This window comes from Pseudophryne corroboree, chromosome 6 (assembly GCF_028390025.1).
Source record: "Pseudophryne corroboree isolate aPseCor3 chromosome 6, aPseCor3.hap2, whole genome shotgun sequence".
NCBI classification, from domain to species: Eukaryota; Metazoa; Chordata; class Amphibia; order Anura; family Myobatrachidae; genus Pseudophryne; species Pseudophryne corroboree.
This window is the reverse complement of record NC_086449.1, coordinates 174,511,659-174,532,548: the sequence shown is the minus strand read 5'-3', so window position 1 is coordinate 174,532,548 and position 20,890 is coordinate 174,511,659.

The following is a 20,890-nucleotide window of genomic DNA, read 5'->3' as shown; positions in this document are numbered from 1 at the left end:
TATTTAAAACCTGATTTAATTTTATGGGTGTCAAAATGGGGAGTATTGATTTCCTCATTTGTAGGTTTGGTTATTATTTCCACCACAGAGGGCGGTGCAGAGTCCCTTAGGAATTTTTTCTGTTTTTTTCTCTCTCAAGAACTTTGTGTTTTTTGTTATTTTATGTAAAACATCCTGTTCTAAAGCTTTAAAATCCTCTAATTCTCGAACAGGATGTATTAGGGATTGTAGAACATTGATTTCATCATTGAGTATTTTCAAATTGTGTGTTCTCTCCCTAATAATCAGAGAAATTAAAGACTCAGAACATGTATTGAGGATAGAGTCCCAATTCTCTTTAAATGTAGTATCAGAGGAAGTAAAGGATGGAGGTTTTATGATCTTAAGCCCCTTAGGAACAATTCCAGATGCCTGGTATTGTTCCAAAGTGGCCACCTCCCACCACAATTTGTTTTCTTTTATCATGGTAGTTTCTAATTTTTTAAAAATACTATCCAAATCATCATCACAAAGATCTGTTTGATTGGTAGCATTAAAAGTTCTTTTAGCTAAATCTTTTCGTGTTTCTCTGTAGGTGAACATATTTTTGCAGCACTTATTTCACAGATAGATGTATACAAGACAGAGTAATAAAAAGATGAGAAACTAGTGCGCAATTAAACCACAAGTGCAGCCAAAGATTAGTGTAATATAGTGTACATCCACAAACACTAGAGAATAGATACAAAAGAAAGATTATTACACAGGTCTATGGCGCTCAAAGCAAAGACGCATTTCCGGTTTCGAGATGGAACGCATGACGAACTTCCGGACTTTAACGGCGCATGCGCAGGATACGTGGACGCCGGGGAACGTGATTAAATGTCCACAGGTGTTTGTAATGTCACTAATATGTTTGCTATAAATATGGTACTATTGAAAATGAACTTTACACTTCTGATGAAGGACCCAATAGGTCAGAAACGCGTTAAGTGTTCCTTCTCCATGTGACCTGGTGGTGATTGCGGTAACTATTCTTTGGTAGTGACCTTTCTATATCCGGACTGAGGGATCACTTTATCAGCCTGTCTTTTCCATCTGGGATTGAACCTGAGGGTGGTTGCTGTTTGTCTACCGGATTACATGGATATGTTTTTATGCTGAATAAACCACATTTGTTTGTAAGTGCTTTGATGTCATTAAATCCTGCATATTTTAAAAGGATCATCGCACTATATTTTCTCTCTATTGTTTGTGCCTAAACCTCAAAACACGGTCATGTGGAGGTAGTCACATTTCCCTAGATTTTCAACATTGTTTGGAATACTATCCTTGGCTAATGACGATCCTGTGACTGCTATGCTGTGTGCCTAATGGGAAGTCATGAGATATGCTGTTTGAATTACATCCGTCTGTAAGTGCATTCGATTGACTAGAATCACTCATTAAAAGGGTTTCATTGCACTATCTTCTCCTTTATGTGTCCACCCTAACACACACGTTGTGTGGAGGAGGTTAAATTGTCTTTTAGGTTCCAGTTGAGACCGATAAAATAAAGAAAAAGAGAAATAGAAATCTCAAGGTTGTGCTCCTTTGAGGAAATCCTTAGGGTGATTATCAACCTATCTTTTTTTATCTTGAAGGTGTACTCTATTTTTCCCTTGAGCGCCATAGACCTGTGTAATAATCTTTCTTTTGCAAATAGTCGAGGAACCAACCAGATTAGGGACTGTACTGGACCTGGTACTAACTAACAACATGGAGATAATAGCGAATACCGCCGAAGGTGAGACCTTGGGTAACAATGATCATAATATGATCACATTCAACATTAACATTCAAAAGCAGCACTCTAAGGGTACAACTAAGACTCAACTTTACAAAAGCAAATTTTAACAGGCTGAAACACACACTAAAGGACATAGATTGGGGAACTTTGTTTCAGGGGAAAAACACGGCCAAAATGTGGGATGTTTTTAAAACTATGCTTGACAAATATACCCATAAGTGCATCCCCTTGGGCAGTAAAAATAAGAGTACTAAATTCAAACCAATCAGAGTCATTCCAATACTAAAAGGAATGTAACAAAAAGTGCAAAAAGGAAATAAGAGAAGCAAAAAAAAGAAAACAAAAAGCAAATCACTAAGGAGAGTGAAACTAACCCTAAAAAATTCTATAAGTACATAAATGGTAGGAGGCTAAAAAAAGAGAATATAGGACTTTTTTCTGTAAGGATTTTGCATAATACAATAAATCTGTTTTTTTATGACAAACTGTGGATACGAGTGATTGCAAAGAAAGATACCAAGAAATGGGTAATCGGGCGCTATCTGGTGCTGTGACTCTAATGATGCTGCTAAACCTTTTGGGGTAGTCACACCCAAAACCTATAAACTAAAAACAACAACAATAGCAGCGCTAACGTGAAAATGAATTAAATGTTGAGAAGGATTGAATGATAAAATTACTTCACATTTAATAGGGTATAAACCACATTAAAAAACACATATTCAATTCATAGATAAAAGTGAAAAATGAGGGTCACAATAATAGCTGCCTATAGCGAAGTAATCTGTTCCTATATAGAATCAACTGGACTGCAGAAAGATGTAACAACTGAAGATGGACTGACAGTGAAGTTGTTGGATGTTGACCCAAGTGGCGAAACGCGTCAGCAGGCCACTTGGGTCAACATCCAACAACTTCACTGCCTTTGTATCTGGACCATCACTGGACTTTTGAGAGAGAAAAAGCAGAAATAGCTAAGCGGCTTATCAGCTCTGGAGCAACACCAATCTCCCATGCACAAGGAGGACACCGTGGTTTAATGCGGACCCTGACACCTGGCTGGTTTTGTTTCATCACAAGAGACACTCTCAAGGGACTACACCTCTAGCGGTTTTGATAAAGTCATTGGTGAGACTGCACCGTCAGTCCATCTCCAGTTGTTACATCTTTCTGCAGTCCAGTTGATTCTATATAGGAACGGATTACTACACTATAGGCAGCTATTATTGTGACTAGAGATGAGCGCCGGAAATTTTTCGGGTTTTGTGTTTTGGTTTTGGGTTCGGTTCCGCGGCCGTGTTTTGGGTTCGACCGCGTTTTGGCAAAACCTCACCGAATTTTTTTTGTCGGATTCGGGTGTGTTTTGGATTCGGGTGTTTTTTTCAAAAAACACTAAAAAACAGCTTAAATCATAGAATTTGGGGGTCATTTTGATCCCAAAGTATTATTAACCTCAAAAACCATAATTTACACTCATTTTCAGTCTATTCTGAATACCTCACACCTCACAATATTATTTTTAGTCCTAAAATTTGCACCTAGGTCGCTGGATGACTAAGCTAAGCGACCCTAGTGGCTGACACAAACACCGGGCCCATCTAGGAGTGTCACTGCAGTGTCACGCAGGATGGCCCTTCCAAAAAACACTCCCCAAACAGCACATGACGCAAAGAAAAAAAGAGGCGCAATGAGGTAGCTGTGTGAGTAAGATAAGCGACCCTAGTGGCCGACACAAACACCGGGCCCATCTAGGAGTGTCACTGCAGTGTCACGCAGGATGTCCCTTCCAAAAAACCCTCCCCAAACAGCACATGACGCAAAGAAAAAAAGAGGCGCAATGAGGTAGCTGTGTGAGTAAGATAAGCGACCCTAGTGGCCGACACAAACACCGGGCCCATCTAGGAGTGTCACTGCAGTGTCACGCAGGATGTCCCTTCCAAAAAACCCTCCCCAAACAGCACATGACGCAAAGAAAAAAAGAGGCGCAATGAGGTAGCTGTGTGAGTAAGATAAGCGACCCTAGTGGCCGACACAAACACCGGGCCCATCTAGGAGTGTCACTGCAGTGTCACGCAGGATGTCCCTTCCAAAAAACCCTCCCCAAACAGCACATGACGCAAAGAAAAAAAGAGGCGCAATGAGGTAGCTGTGTGAGTAAGATAAGCGACCCTAGTGGCCGACACAAACACCGGGCCCATCTAGGAGTGGCACTGCAGTGTCACGCAGGATGTCCCTTCCAAAAAACCCTCCCCAAACAGCACATGACGCAAAGAAAAAAAGAGGCGCAATGAGGTAGCTGTGTGAGTAAGATAAGCGACCCTAGTGGCCGACACAAACACCGGGCCCATCTAGGAGTGGCACTTCAGTGTCACGCAGGATGTCCCTTCCAAAAAACCCTCCCCAAACAGCACATGACGCAAAGAAAAAAAGAGGCGCAATGAGGTAGCTGTGTGAGTAAGATAAGCGACCCTAGTGGCCGACACAAACACCGGGCCCATCTAGGAGTGGCACTGCAGTGTCACGCAGGATGTCCCTTCCAAAAAACCCTCCCCAAACAGCACATGACGCAAAGAAAAAAAGAGGCGCAATGAGGTAGCTGTGTGAGTAAGATAAGCGACCCTAGTGGCCGACACAAACACCGGGCCCATCTAGGAGTGGCACTGCAGTGTCACGCAGGATGTCCCTTCCAAAAAACCCTCCCCAAACAGCACATGACGCAAAGAAAAATTAAAGAAAAAAGAGGTGCAAGATGGAATTGTCCTTGGGCCCTCCCACTCACCCTTATGTTGTATAAACAGGACATGCACACTTTAACCAACCCATCATTTCAGTGACAGGGTCTGCCACACGACTGTGACTGAAATGACGGGTTGGTTTGGACCCCCACCAAAAAAGAAGCAATTAATCTCACCTTGCACAAACTGGCTCTACAGAGGCAAGATGTCCACCTCATCATCATCCTCCGATATATCACCGTGTACATCCCCCTCCTCACAGATTATCAATTCGTCCCCACTGGAATCCACCATCTCAGCTCCCTGTGTACTTTGTGGAGGCAATTGCTGCTGGTCAATGTCTCCACGGAGGAATTGATTATAATTCATTTTAATGAACATCATCTTCTCCACATTTTCTGGATGTAACCTCGTACGCCGATTGCTGACAAGGTGAGCGGCGGCACTAAACACTCTTTCGGAGTACACACTTGTGGGAGGGCAACTTAGGTAGAATAAAGCCAGTTTGTGCAAGGGCCTCCAAATTGCCTCTTTTTCCTGCCAGTATAAGTACGGACTGTGTGACGTGCCTACTTGGATGCGGTCACTCATATAATCCTCCACCATTCTTTCAATGTTGAGAGAATCATATGCAGTGACAGTAGACGACATGTCCGTAATCGTTGTCAGGTCCTTCAGTCCGGACCAGATGTCAGCATCAGCAGTCGCTCCAGACTGCCCTGCATCACCGCCAGCGGGTGGGCTCGGAATTCTGAGCCTTTTCCTCGCACCCCCAGTTGCGGGAGAATGTGAAGGAGGAGATGTTGACAGGTCGCGTTCCGCTTGACTTGACAATTTTCTCACCAGCAGGTCTTTCAACCCCAGCAGACTTGTGTCTGCCGGAAAGAGAGATCCAAGGTAGGCTTTAAATCTAGGATCGAGCACGGTGGCCAAAATGTAGTGCTCTGATTTCAACAGATTGACCACCCGTGAATCCTTGTTAAGCGAATTAAGGGCTCCATCCACAAGTCCCACATGCCTAGCGGAATCGCTCCGTGTTAGCTCCTCCTTCAATGTCTCCAGCTTCTTCTGCAAAAGCCTGATGAGGGGAATGACCTGACTCAGGCAGGCAGTGTCTGAACTGACTTCACGTGTGGCAAGTTCAAAGGGCATCAGAACCTTGCACAACGTTGAAATCATTCTCCACTGCACTTGAGACAGGTGCATTCCACCTCCTATATCGTGCTCAATTGTATAGGCTTGAATGGCCTTTTGCTGCTCCTCCAACCTCTGAAGCATATAGAGGGTTGAATTCCACCTCGTTACCACTTCTTGCTTCAGATGATGGCAGGGCAGGTTCAGTAGCTTTTGGTGGTGCTCCAGTCTTTTGTACATGGTGCCTGTACGCCGAAAGTGTCCCGCAATTCTTCTGGCCACCGTCAGCATCTCTTGCACGCCCCTGTCGTTTTTTAAAAAATTCTGCACCACCAAATTCAAGGTATGTGAAAAACATGGGACGTGCTGGAATTTGCCCATATTTAATGCACACACAATATTGCTGGCGTTGTCCGATGCCACAAATCCACAGGAGAGTCCAATTGGGGTAAGCCATTCCGCGATGATCTTCCTCAGTTGCCGTAAGAGGTTTTCAGCTGTCTGCGTATTCTGGAAACCGGTGATACAAAGCGTAGCCTGCCTAGGAAAGAGTTGTCGTTTGCGAGATGCTGCTACTGGTGCCGCCGCTGCTGTTCTTGCGGCGGGAGTCCATACATCTACCCAGTGGGCTGTCACAGTCATATAGTCCTGACCCTGCCCTGCTCCACTTGTCCACATGTCCGTGGTTAAGTGGACATTGGGTACAGCTGCATTTTTTAGGACACTGGTGACTCTTTTTCTGAGGTCTGTGTACATTTTCGGTATCGCCTGCCTAGAGAAATGGAACCTAGATGGTATTTGGTACCGGGGACACAGTACCTCCAACAAGTCTCTAGTTGGCTCTGCAGTAATGATGGATACTGGAACCACGTTTCTCACCACCCAGGATGCCAAGGCCTCAGTTATCCGCTTTGCAGCAGGATGACTGCTGTGATATTTCATCTTCCTCGCAAAGGACTGTTGGACAGTCAATTGCTTACTGGAAGTAGTACAAGTGGTCTTCCGACTTCCCCTCTGGGATGACCATCGACTCCCAGCAGCAACAACAGCAGCGCCAGCAGCAGTAGGCGTTACACGCAAGGATGCATCGGAGGAATCCCAGGCAGGAGAGGACTCGTCAGAATTGCCAGTGACATGGCCTGCAGGACTATTGGCATTCCTGGGGAAGGAGGAAATTGACACTGAGGGAGTTGGTTGTGGGGTGGTTTGCGTGAGCTTGGTTACAAGAGGAAGGGATTTACTGGTCAGTGGACTGCTTCCGCTGTCACCCAAAGTTTTTGAACTTGTCACTGACTTATTATGAATGCGCTGCAGGTGACGTATAAGGGAGGATGTTCCGAGGTGGTTAACGTCCTTACCCCTACTTATTACAGCTTGACAAAGGCAACACACGGCTTGACACCTGTTGTCCGCTTTTCTGTTGAAATACCTCCACACTGAAGAGCTGATTTTTTTGGTATTTTCACCAGGCATGTCAACGGCCATATTCCTCCCACGGACAACAGGTGTCTCCCCGGGTGCCTGACTTAAACAAACCACCTCACCATCAGAATCCTCCTGGTCAATTTCCTCCCCAGCGCCAGCAACACCCATATCCTCCTCACCCTGGTGTACTTCAACACTGACATCTTCAATCTGACTATCAGGAACTGGACTGCGGGTGCTCCTTCCAGCACTTGCAGGGGGCGTGCAAATGGTGGAAGGCGCATGCTCTTCACGTCCAGTGTTGGGAAGGTCAGGCATCGCAACCGACACATTTGGACTCTCCTTGTGGATTTGGGATTTCGAAGAACGCACAGTTCTTTGCGGTGCTACTGCTTTTGCCAGCTTTAGTCTTTTCATTTTTCTAGCGAGAGGCTGAGTGCTTCCATCCTCATGTGAAGCTGAACCACTAGCCATGAACATAGGCCAGGGCCTCAGCCGTTCCTTGCCACTCCGTGTGGTAAATGGCATATTGGCAAGTTTACGCTTCTCCTCCGACAATTTTATTTTAGGTTTTGGAGTCCATTTTTTACTGATATTTGGTGTTTTGGATTTGACATGCTCTGTACTATGCCATTGGGCATCGGCCTTGGCAGACGACGTTGCTGGCATTTCATCGTCTCGGCCATGACTAGTGGCAGCAACTTCAGCACGAGGTGGAAGTGGATCTTGATCTTTCCCTAATTTTGGAACTTCAACATTTTTGTTCTCCATATTTTAATAGGCACAACTAAAAGGCACCTCAGGTAAACAATGGAGATGGATGGATACTAGTATACTTATGGATGGACTGCCGAGTGCCGACACAGAGGTAGCTACAGCCGTGGACTACCGTACTGTGTCTGCTGCTAATATAGACTGGATGATTGATAATGAGATGAAATCAATATATATATGTATGTATATATAATATCACTAGTACTGCAGCTGGACAGGTAGATAATATATTTATTAGGTATTGGTAATGATGACTGATGACGGACCTGCTGGACACTGTCAGCTCAGCAGCACCGCAGACTGCTACAGTAAGCTACTATACTATAGTAGTATGTACAAAGAAGAAAGAAAAAAAAAACACGGGTAGGTGGTATACAATATTATATATATATATTATATACAATTATATATATATTAAACTGGTGGTGATTGATTATTAAACTGGTGGTCAGGTCACGTTGCAACTTGCAACTAGTACTCCGAGTCCTAAGCAGACAATCACAAAATATATTATTATACTGGTGGTCAGTGTGGTCACAACAATGGCAGTGTGGCACTGACTCTGGCAGCAAAAGTGTGCACTGTACGTTATATGTACTCCTGAGTCCTGCTCTCAGACTCTAACTGCTCCCCACTGTCAGTGTCTCCCCCACAAGTCAGATAATACACTTACAGTCACACTATCTAATCTATAAATATCACTTCAGCAAGTAGTATAGTAGTATACAGTATAGTAGTACTCCTCCTAATAATGCTCCCCAAAATACTGTGTCTCTCTCTTCTCTAAACGGAGAGGACGCCAGCCACGTCCTCTCCCTATGACTCTATAAATATCACTTCAGCAAGTAGTAGAGTAGTATACAGTATAGTAGTACTCCTCCTAATAATGCTCCCCAAAATACTGTGTCTCTCTCTTCTCTAAACGGAGAGGACGCCAGCCACGTCCTCTCCCTATGGCTCTATAAATATCACTTCAGCAAGTAGTAGAGTAGTATACAGTATAGTAGTACTCCTCCTAATAATGCTCCCCAAAATAGTATACTGTGTCTCTCTCTTCTCTAAACGGAGAGGACGCCAGCCACGTCCTCTCCCTATGACTCTATAAATATCACTTCAGCAAGTAGTAGAGTAGTATACAGTATAGTAGTACTCCTCCTAATAATGCTCCCCAAAATACTGTGTCTCTCTCTTCTCTAAACGGAGAGGACGCCAGCCACGTCCTCTCCCTATGACTCTATAAATATCACTTCAGCAAGTAGTAGAGTAGTATACAGTATAGTAGTACTCCTCCTAATAATGCTCCCCAAAATACTGTGTCTCTCTCTTCTCTAAACGGAGAGGACGCCAGCCACGTCCTCTCCCTATGACTCTATAAATATCACTTCAGCAAGTAGTAGAGTAGTATACAGTATAGTAGTACTCCTCCTAATAATGCTCCCCAAAATACTGTGTCTGAGTAGTATACAGTATAGTAGTACTCCTCCTAATAATGCTCCCCAAAATACTGTGTCTCTCTCTTCTCTAAACGGAGAGGACGCCAGCCACGTCCTCTCCCCCTATGACTCTATAATATCACTTCAGCAAGTAGTATAGTAGTATACAGTATAGTAGTACTCCTCCTAATAATGCTCCCCAAAATACTGTGTCTCTCTCTTCTCTAAACGGAGAGGACGCCAGCCACGTCCTCTCCCTATGACTCTATAAATATCACTTCAGCAAGTAGTAGAGTAGTATACAGTATAGTAGTACTCCTCCTAATAATGCTCCCCAAAATAGTATACTGTGTCTCTCTCTTCTCTAAACGGAGAGGACGCCAGCCACGTCCTCTCCCTATGACTCTATAAATATCACTTCAGCAAGTAGTATAGTAGTATACAGTATAGTAGTACTCCTCCTAATAATGCTCCCCAAAATACTGTGTCTCTCTCTTCTCTAAACGGAGAGGACGCCAGCCACGTCCTCTCCCTATGACTCTATAAATATCACTTCAGCAAGTAGTATAGTAGTATACAGTATAGTAGTACTCCTCCTAATAATGCTCCCCAAAATACTGTGTCTCTCTCTTCTCTAAACGGAGAGGACGCCAGCCACGTCCTCTCCCTATGACTCTATAAATATCACTTCAGCAAGTAGTAGAGTAGTATACAGTATAGTAGTACTCCTCCTAATAATGCTCCCCAAAATACTGTGTCTCTCTCTTCTCTAAACGGAGAGGACGCCAGCCACGTCCTCTCCCTATGACTCTATAAATATCACTTCAGCAAGTAGTAGAGTAGTATACAGTATAGTAGTACTCCTCCTAATAATGCTCCCCAAAATACTGTGTCTCTCTCTTCTCTAAACGGAGAGGACGCCAGCCACGTCCTCTCCCTATGACTCTATAAATATCACTTCAGCAAGTAGTAGAGTAGTATACAGTATAGTAGTACTCCTCCTAATAATGCTCCCCAAAATACTGTGTCTGAGTAGTATACAGTATAGTAGTACTCCTCCTAATAATGCTCCCCAAAATACTGTGTCTCTCTCTTCTCTAAACGGAGAGGACGCCAGCCACGTCCTCTCCCTATGACTCTATAAATATCACTTCAGCAAGTAGTATAGTAGTATACAGTATAGTAGTACTCCTCCTAATAATGCTCCCCAAAATAGTATACTGTGTCTCTCTCTTCTCTAAACGGAGAGGACGCCAGCCACGTCCTCTCCCTATGACTCTATAAATATCACTTCAGCAAGTAGTATAGTAGTATACAGTATAGTAGTACTCCTCCTAATAATGCTCCCCAAAATACTGTGTCTCTCTCTTCTCTAAACGGAGAGGACGCCAGCCACGTCCTCTCCCTATGACTCTCAATGCACGTGTGAAAATGGCGGCGACGCGCGGCTCCTTATATAGAATCCGAGTCTCGCGAGAATCCGACAGCGGGATGATGACGTTCGGGCGTGCTCGGGTTAACCGAGCAAGGCGGGAAGATCCGAGCCTGCTCGGACCCGTGGAAAAAAGCTGAAGTTCGGGCGGGTTCGGATTCAGAGGAACCGAACCCGCTCATCCCTAATTGTGACCCTCATTTTTTACTTTTATCTATGAATTGAATATGTGTTTTTTAATGTGGTTTATACCCTATTAAATGTGAAGTAATTTTATCATTCAATCCTTCTCAACATTTAATTCATTTTCACGTTAGCGCTGCTATTGTTGATATGAGTGATTGCCCTGGAAAGGGATTTGAGGAAGAGAAACTCCGTCCATTGAGTAAAGATACCTTGATAGGAGCAGCCATACACCTTTAAGTGTGAGTCGGGGTACGCTGTTTGTGTGATAACCATTACACCTTAAAAGATACCTTGATGTTTCTACTATCTGTTTATATCCTGTGAGTTTTGGGGTACGCTTCCCTTCTTGTAAGCTATTGTTCTTCTAATTTAAAACACCTCTGCTTCGCACTCTGAGGGTGGATAAACATGCTATTGGACGATTGAGAATGTGTAAAGATACCTTGATGTGCACATATTCACCCTTATTAATGTGAGTGGGGTATGCCATAGTTCATCATTGGCAGTAATAACATTTGTTGGTATTTAGATTGTACTACACATTGGTTGTTCTTTTTTGTTCCTATGACAAACTGAAGGCACAAGTAATTTCCCCTGGGAAGGAACCTGAGGAAGAAAATCCCATCAATCGTGCAAAGATACCTTGATAGGAACAGTCATACATCTTATAGTGTGAGTCGGGGTACACTGTGTGTGATAACCATTACACCTTAAAGATATCTAGATGTGCCTGCTACCTAGATGTCTTCTGTGAGTTTCGTGGTATGCTCTCCACTTTGCAAAGTTGTCTGCTTCCAGTATACATTACTCACCTGCATTTGGCATCTTGAGGGTGGATGGTTAGAGCACTAAACGGATGAAAGTGTGAAAAGAAACCTTGATGTGCACATATCCACTCTTACCTGTGTGAGTGGATTTCAACAAGTTGTGTTTCTATTAGCAACATCTATTGCTGTTCATAATCATACAACACATTGACTGTTTTTTTCTGTTTTAATTTCCATATCTGGAGTTCATATACCGGACATCATCATTTACTGGAAATTTTGCAAGAACATCCATACAGTATCTATGCTTAAACACCAAGGGACGTGTTTATATTCCTTTTTGATCATTTATGCCCATGCTAGACCCATATTTGCAAATACGATTTTAGGTAAATTGCTGTATTTGAGTGCTTTCTATGGAAAGTACTTCCGAGTTTGGCCGATGGTGTACTTGATTGTATTTGCAAGTTCTCCCGCGTTTTGAAGTTTTAATTGAGCCAACACTCCCGTATTTGGACCGGTAAATTCCTGTGTTTGGAATACTCCCATGTTAGTAAAGGAGCAGTTAGAGGTCTGCAACCTGCAGGGCCCCAACAGAAAAGCCCATACCATGTAGGTGTGATTCTTGGGGAAGACCGGGAGGTCAGTTAGACTCCACACCTCGATACTGCCAGTACTAACACTCCACTGGCTGATACATATCCTACATTCCCAACTCTGACAGTTGTCCACCACTGATCTGAAACAGTAGATTTGCAGACTCTTCCAGCAGAGCACTGCTAAATTATATTACACTTTTTCTGTATTTGTTGCCCAAATGTATCTACGGTAGCCATTTTGAGAGGGATAGCAGATTTCAGTTTACATGCTAGACAACGTTATCTTATTACATAACATTTTGCACTTTATAAATAAGCACTCAACAGTACTTATATACAGTAAAACTATTTGACTACTGTTTTGTTCCAATCATTTGTAACCATGGTTTACAAACCTTATGTTTGCCGCTGCCAGTGAGGATGGGGAGGATACTGTAGGTGCCTCTTCTACGGCTATTGGGGGTCATTCCAAGTTGATCGTAGCTGTGCTAAATTTAGCACAGCTACGATCATTCACACTGACATGCGGGGGGACGCCCAGCACAGGGCTAGCCCGCCCCGCATGTCAGTGCCGGCCCTCCCCACAGAAGTGCAAAGGCATCGCACAGCGGCGATGCCTTTGCACTTCAAGAGTAGCTCCCGGCCAGCGCAGCTTTAGCGTGCTGTCCGGGAGCTACTCATCGCTCCCCGGCCCGCAGCGACTGGTATGATGTCACGCAGCTGCTGCGGCCCGCTTCCCGTTCGCTTCGTCAACGCCTGCATTGGCCGGACCGCTCCCACGAAACGGCGGCCAAACACTGCCGTTCCGCCCCCTCCCGCCCAGCGATCGCCTCTGCCTGTCAATCAGACAGAGGCGATCGCAGCCCTGCTACGGGCTTCGGCTGTCTGGCATGTGCCGGTGCACTATGGCCCCGGTGCATGCGCAGTAGGGACCCGTTCTCTCGGCTGCGACAAAAAGCAGCGAGCGAACAGGTCAGAATGACCCCCTTTAGCAATATCTGTATTGTCACGTGGAGCTACAGTGGGTGTATTCCAGATGTGTATTTCAGGTATACGATCCCAATTGGTGATGGAGGTAAACAAAGCCAAAGTACAAATCCAAATTCAGAGGTTCATTATACATGTGATCAATCAGGTTTGCACATCAGATAGCTAGATAGAGAGCTGTAGGGTCTGATTCAGAGCTGGACACTGGTGAGTCCACACTTGCATCTGTTGGCGGAGTTGCAGGAGCAGTAATATGCAAAGCTAGCTTCAGATATTTCTCTTGTGCAGATAAATGCGTCTGAATGTACAAGCACTGAGATACCCATTTTCTGCACCCCTGCATGCAGTAACACCACCAGTGGTGCTAGACACTCCACCTTTGGTGCACCATTGCATGCAACATGGACAATCGCACCATCCCTATGGCAGGTGCAGTTTCTCCATCTGAACCTGGTCTCTGTGGTAGTAGCTGTGTGCCTTGGAACGCAGCTGCTTTCACTGGTACACCCACGACACCAACATAACACACCCATGAGGCATATTTTATTTGCATTATCTTCGGGCCAACCCCTAATCACCACCTAGGAACGCTCATTGCTTTGTTTGCCACCTTTCTGATAAAGTCTAAATTGATCGTAACAGCACCTTTGTGCATATACAAGGGTAATATATGCGCTGTCGGGGCTTTCAGGATTGTGTGTGGTTTGCACATACCTCTGAGTCAGGCCCATAGTTAGAAACGTAGCAACGAAAACAGAACCAGGGCATTATTAGTCAGTGAAGTCAAAATGCAGCAAGTCTAAAAGCAACCAGAACAGGAGCAGCTAAGTCATGGGTAAGATGACACTAAGCAGACCATGAGGATTCTGACTTATATCCCCACAACCTGCATGGGATCAGCTGTGACCAGGAAGATGGAAAACATATTCTCAGGGGTGTAGTAGGGTATGCCGGCGGCCGGGCTCCCGGCGACCAGCATACCGGCGCCGGAATCCCGACCGCCGGCATACCGACAGCTGGGCGAGCGCAAATGAGCTCCTTGCAGGCTCGCCACGCTGCTGGCACGGTGGAGCGCTAAGCGCGCCACCCTATCTATTCTCCCTCCAGGGGTGTCGTGGACCCCCAAGAGGGAGAAAAAGTGTCGGTATGTCGGCTGTCGGGATTCCAGCGCCAGTATACTGTGCGCCGGGATCCCGACAGCTGGCAAACTGAAGACCACCCATCTCAGGAAGTGAAGAATTTCTGAGCTGGAGCCAAGGTTAACAACAGCCACCATGGCTCAAATGACAAAACACATGTTTCTAATGCAACAGGTCACAAACTGATGTCTAGTCAGTGGCATTAGCATCTTTACTTGTGTGACTGTGGCATATACTGTCCTTTTCCTGTTGTTGTGGCACATACTGTATGTCCTGTTCCTATTGTTTTAGGGAGTTTGGGTTGTGCTGAATCTCAGTGGGCTGAAGAAACATGCATTGTTCTCTCTAATAATTAGATTACATTAGAGATATGTGGTTCAGTGTTGTAGGAATCCGAGCTCACACAAATTTACAGGATCCGAGTCCTAGGGGTGTGCACCGGCCACTTTTCGTGTTTTGTGTTTTGGTTTTGGATCTGGATCATTCTTTGTGTTTTGGATCTGGATTGGTTTTGCCAAAACCACCCTTGCGGGTTTTGGTTTTGGTCTCTATTTTTTGGGAAAAAAGCATAAAAACAGCTAAAATCACAGAATTTGTGTTTTTTTTTTGTTCCTGTGCTATAACCTCAATAACATTCATTTCCACTCATTTCCAGTCTATTCTGAACAACTCACACCTCACAATATTGTTTTTAGGCCAGAAGGTTGCACCGAGGTAGCTGGATGACTAAGCTAAGCGACACAAGTGTGCGGCATAAACACTAGAGATGAGCGGGTTCGGTTTCTCTGAATCCGAACCCGCCAGAACTTCATGTTTTTTTTCACGGGTCCGAGCGACTCGGATCTTCCCGCCTTGCTCGGTTAACCCGAGCGCGCCCGAACGTCATCATGACGCTGTCGGATTCTCGCGAGGCTCGGATTCTATCGCGAGACTCGGATTCTATATAAGGAGCCGCGCGTCGCCGCCATTTTCACACGTGCATTGAGATTGATAGGGAGAGGACGTGGCTGGCGTCCTCTCCGTTTAGAATTAGAATAGATTAGAGAGACACTTGATTTACTAATTTTGGGGAGCATTAGGAGTACTCAGTAGTGTACAGTGCAGAGTTTTGCTGATAGTGACCAGTGACCACCACTTTTATTTATAATCCGTTCTCTGCCTGAAAAAAGCGATACACAGCACACAGTGACTCAGTCACATACCATATCTGTGTGCACTGCTCAGGCTCAGGCCAGTGTGCTGCATCATCTATTATCTATATATAATATTATATATATCTGTCTGACTGCTCAGCTCACACAGCTTATAATTGTGGGGGAGACTGGGGAGCACTACTGCAGTGCCAGTTATAGGTTATAGCAGGAGCCAGGAGTACATAATATTATATTAAAATTAAACAGTGCACACTTTTGCTGCAGGAGTGCCACTGCCAGTGTGACTAGTGACCAGTGACCTGACCACCAGTATATAATATTAGTAGTATACTATCTCTTTATCAACCAGTCTATATTAGCAGCAGACACAGTACAGTGCGGTAGTTCACGGCTGTGGCTACCTCTGTGTCGGCACTCGGCAGCCCGTCCATAATTGTATATACCAGTGACCTAACCGTGGTTTTTTTTTCTTTCTTTATACATACATACTAGTTACGAGTATACTATCTCTTTATCAACCAGTCTATATATTAGCAGCAGACACAGTACAGTGCGGTAGTTCACGGCTGTGGCTACCTCTGTGTCGGCACTCGGCAGCCCGTCCATAATTGTATATACCACCTAACCGTGGTTTTTTTTTCTTTCTTTATACATACATACTAGTTACGAGTATACTATCTCTTTATCAACCAGTCTATATATTAGCAGCAGACACAGTACAGTGCGGTAGTTCACGGCTGTGGCTACCTCTGTGTCGGCACTCGGCAGCCCGTCCATAATTGTATATACCACCTAACCGTGGTTTTTTTTTCTTTCTTTATACATACATACTAGTTACGAGTATACTATCTCTTTATCAACCAGTCTATATATTAGCAGCAGACACAGTACAGTGCGGTAGTTCACGGCTGTGGCTACCTCTGTGTCGGCACTCGGCAGCCCGTCCATAATTGTATATACCACCTAACCGTGGTTTTTTTTTCTTTCTTTATACATACATACTATTTACGAGTATACTATCTCTTTATCAACCAGTCTATATATTAGCAGCAGACACAGTACAGTGCGGTAGTTCACGGCTGTGGCTACCTCTGTGTCGGCACTTGGCAGCCCGTCCATAATTGTATATACCACCTAACCGTGGTTTTTTTTTCTTTCTTTATACATACATACTAGTTACGAGTATACTATCTCTTTATCAACCAGTCTATATATTAGCAGCAGACACAGTATAGTAGTTCACGGCTGTGGCTACCTCTGTGTCGGCACTCGGCAGCCCGTCCATAATTGTATATACCACCTAACCGTGGTTTTTTTTTCTTTCTTTATACATACATACTAGTTACGAGTATACTATCTCTTTATCAACCAGTCTATATATTAGCAGCAGACACAGTACAGTGCGGTAGTTCACGGCTGTGGCTACCTCTGTGTCGGCACTCGGCAGCCCGTCCATAATTGTATATACCACCTAACCGTGGTTTTTTTTCTTTCTTTATACATACATACTAGTTACGAGTATACTATCTCTTTATCAACCAGTCTATATATTAGCAGCAGACACAGTACAGTGCGGTAGTTCACGGCTGTGGCTACCTCTGTGTCGGCACTCGGCAGCCCGTCCATAATTGTATACTAGTATCCAATCCATCCATCTCCATTGTTTACCTGAGGTGCCTTTTAGTTGTGCCTATTAAAATATGGAGAACAAAAATGTTGAGGTTCCAAAATTAGGGAAAGATCAAGATCCACTTCCACCTCGTGCTGAAGCTGCTGCCACTAGTCATGGCCGAGACGATGAAATGCCAGCAACGTCGTCTGCCAAGGCCGATGCCCAATGGCATAGTACAGAGCATGTCAAAACCAAAACACCAAATATCAGTAAAAAAAGGACTCCAAAACCTAAAATAAAATTGTCGGAGGAGAAGCGTAAACTTGCCAATATGCCATTTACCACACGGAGTGGCAAGGAACGGCTGAGGCCCTGGCCTATGTTCATGGCTAGTGGTTCAGCTTCACATGAGGATGGAAGCACTCAGCCTCTCGCTAGAAAACTGAAAAGACTCAAGCTGGCAAAAGCACCGCAAAGAACTGTGCGTTCTTTGAAATCCCAAATCCACAAGGAGAGTCCAATTGTGTCGGTTGCGATGCCTGACCTTCCCAACACTGGACGTGAAGAGCATGCGCCTTCCACCATTTGCACGCCCCCTGCAAGTGCTGGAAGGAGCACCCGCAGTCCAGTTCCTGATAGTCAGATTGAAGATGTCAGTGTTGAAGTACACCAGGATGAGGAGGATATGGGTGTTGCTGGCGCTGGGGAGGAAATTGACCAGGAGGATTCTGATGGTGAGGTGGTTTGTTTAAGTCAGGCACCCGGGGAGACACCTGTTGTCCGTGGGAGGAATATGGCCGTTGACATGCCAGGTGAAAATACCAAAAAAATCAGCTCTTCGGTGTGGAGGTATTTCACCAGAAATGCGGACAACAGGTGTCAAGCCGTGTGTTCCCTTTGTCAAGCTGTAATAAGTAGGGGTAAGGACGTTAACCACCTCGGAACATCCTCCCTTAAACGTCACCTGCAGCGCATTCATAATAAGTCAGTGACAAGTTCAAAGACTTTGGGTGACAGCGGAAGCAGTCCACTGACCAGTAAATCCCTTCCTCTTGTAACCAAGCTCACGCAAACCACCCCACCAACTCCCTCAGTGTCAATTTCCTCCTTCCCCAGGAATGCCAATAGTCCTGCAGGCCATGTCACTGGCAATTCTGACGAGTCCTCTCCTGCCTGGGATTCCTCCGATGCATCCTTGCGTGTAACGCCTACTGCTGCTGGCGCTGCTGTTGTTGCCGCTGGGAGTCGATGGTCATCCCAGAGGGGAAGTCGTAAGCCCACTTGTACTACTTCCAGTAAGCAATTGACTGTTCAACAGTCCTTTGCGAGGAAGATGAAATATCACAGCAGTCATCCTACTGCAAAGCGGATAACTGAGTCCTTGACAACTATGTTGGTGTTAGACGTGCGTCCGGTATCCGCCGTTAGTTCACAGGGAACTAGACAATTTATTGAGGCAGTGTGCCCCCGTTACCAAATACCATCTAGGTTCCACTTCTCTAGGCAGGCGATACCGAGAATGTACACGGACGTCAGAAAAAGACTCACCAGTGTCCTAAAAAATGCAGTTGTACCCAATGTCCACTTAACCACGGACATGTGGACAAGTGGAGCAGGGCAGGGTCAGGACTATATGACTGTGACAGCCCACTGGGTAGATGTATGGACTCCCGCCGCAAGAACAGCAGCGGCGGCACCAGTAGCAGCATCTCGCAAACGCCAACTCTTTCCTAGGCAGGCTACGCTTTGTATCACCGCTTTCCAGAATACGCACACAGCTGAAAACCTCTTACGGCAACTGAGGAAGATCATCGCGGAATGGCTTACCCCAATTGGACTCTCCTGTGGATTTGTGGCATCGGACAACGCCAGCAATATTGTGTGTGCATTAAATATGGGCAAATTCCAGCACGTCCCATGTTTTGCACATACCTTGAATTTGGTGGTGCAGAATTTTTTAAAAAACGACAGGGGCGTGCAAGAGATGCTGTCGGTGGCCAGAAAAATTGCGGGACACTTTCGGCGTACAGGCACCACGTACAGAAGACTGGAGCACCACCAAAAACTACTGAACCTGCCCTGCCATCATCTGAAGCAAGAAGTGGTAACGAGGTGGAATTCAACCCTCTATATGCTTCAGAGGTTGGAGGAGCAGCAAAAGGCCATTCAAGCCTATACAATTGAGCACGATATAGGAGATGGAATGCACCTGTCTCAAGCGCAGTGGAGAATGATTTCAACGTTGTGCAAGGTTCTGATGCCCTTTGAACTTGCCACACGTGAAGTCAGTTCAGACACTGCCAGCCTGAGTCAGGTCATTCCCCTCATCAGGCTTTTGCAGAAGAAGCTGGAGGCATTGAAGAAGGAGCTAAAAGGGAGCGATTCCGCTAGGCATGTGGGACTTGTGGATGCAGCCCTTAATTCGCTTAACAAGGATTCACGGGTGGTCAATCTGTTGAAATCAGAGCACTACATTTTGGCCACCGTGCTCGATCCTAGATTTAAAGCCTACCTTGGATCTCTCTTTCCGGCAGACACAGGTCTGCTGGGGTTGAAAGACCTGCTGGTGACAAAATTGTCAAGTCAAGCGGAACGCGACCTGTCAACATCTCCTCCTTCACATTCTCCCGCAACTGGGGGTGCGAGGAAAAGGCTCAGAATTCCGAGCCCACCCGCTGGCGGTGATGCAGGGCAGTCTGGAGCGACTGCTGATGCTGACATCTGGTCCGGACTGAAGGACCTGACAACGATTACGGACATGTCGTCTACTGTCACTGCATATGATTCTCTCAACATTGATAGAATGGTGGAGGATTATATGAGTGACCGCATCCAAGTAGGCACGTCACACAGTCCGTACTTATACTGGCAGGAAAAAGAGGCAATTTGGAGGCCCTTGCACAAACTGGCTTTATTCTACCTAAGTTGCCCTCCCACAAGTGTGTACTCCGAAAGAGTGTTTAGTGCCGCCGCTCACCTTGTCAGCAATCGGCGTACGAGGTTACATCCAGAAAATGTGGAGAAGATGATGTTCATTAAAATGAATTATAATCAATTCCTCCGCGGAGACATTGACCAGCAGCAATTGCCTCCACAAAGTACACAGGGAGCTGAGATGGTGGATTCCAGTGGGGACGAATTGATAATCTGTGAGGAGGGGGATGTACACGGTGATATATCGGAGGGTGAAGATGAGGTGGACATCTTGCCTCTGTAGAGCCAGTTTGTGCAAGGAGAGATTAATTGCTTCTTTTTGGGGGGGGGGTCCAAACCAACCCGTCATATCAGTCACAGTCGTGTGGCAGACCCTGTCACTGAAATGATGGGTTGGTTAAAGTGTGCATGTCCTGTTTTGTTTATACAACATAAGGGTGGGTGGGAGGGCCCAAGGACAATTCCATCTTGCACCTCTTTTTTCTTTTCTTTTTCTTTGCATCATGTGCTGATTGGGGAGGGTTTTTTGGAAGGGACATCCTGCGTGACACTGCAGTGCCACTCCTAGATGGGCCCGGTGTTTGTGTCGGCCACTAGGGTCGCTAATCTTACTCACACAGTCAGCTACCTCATTGCGCCTCTTTTTTTCTTTGCGTCATGTGCTGTTTGGGGAGGGTTTTTTGGAAGGGACATCCTGCGTGACACTGCAGTGCCACTCCTAGATGGGCCCGGTGTTTGTGTCGGCCACTAGGGTCGCTAATCTTACTCACACAGTCAGCTACCTCATTGCGCCTCTTTTTTTCTTTGCGTC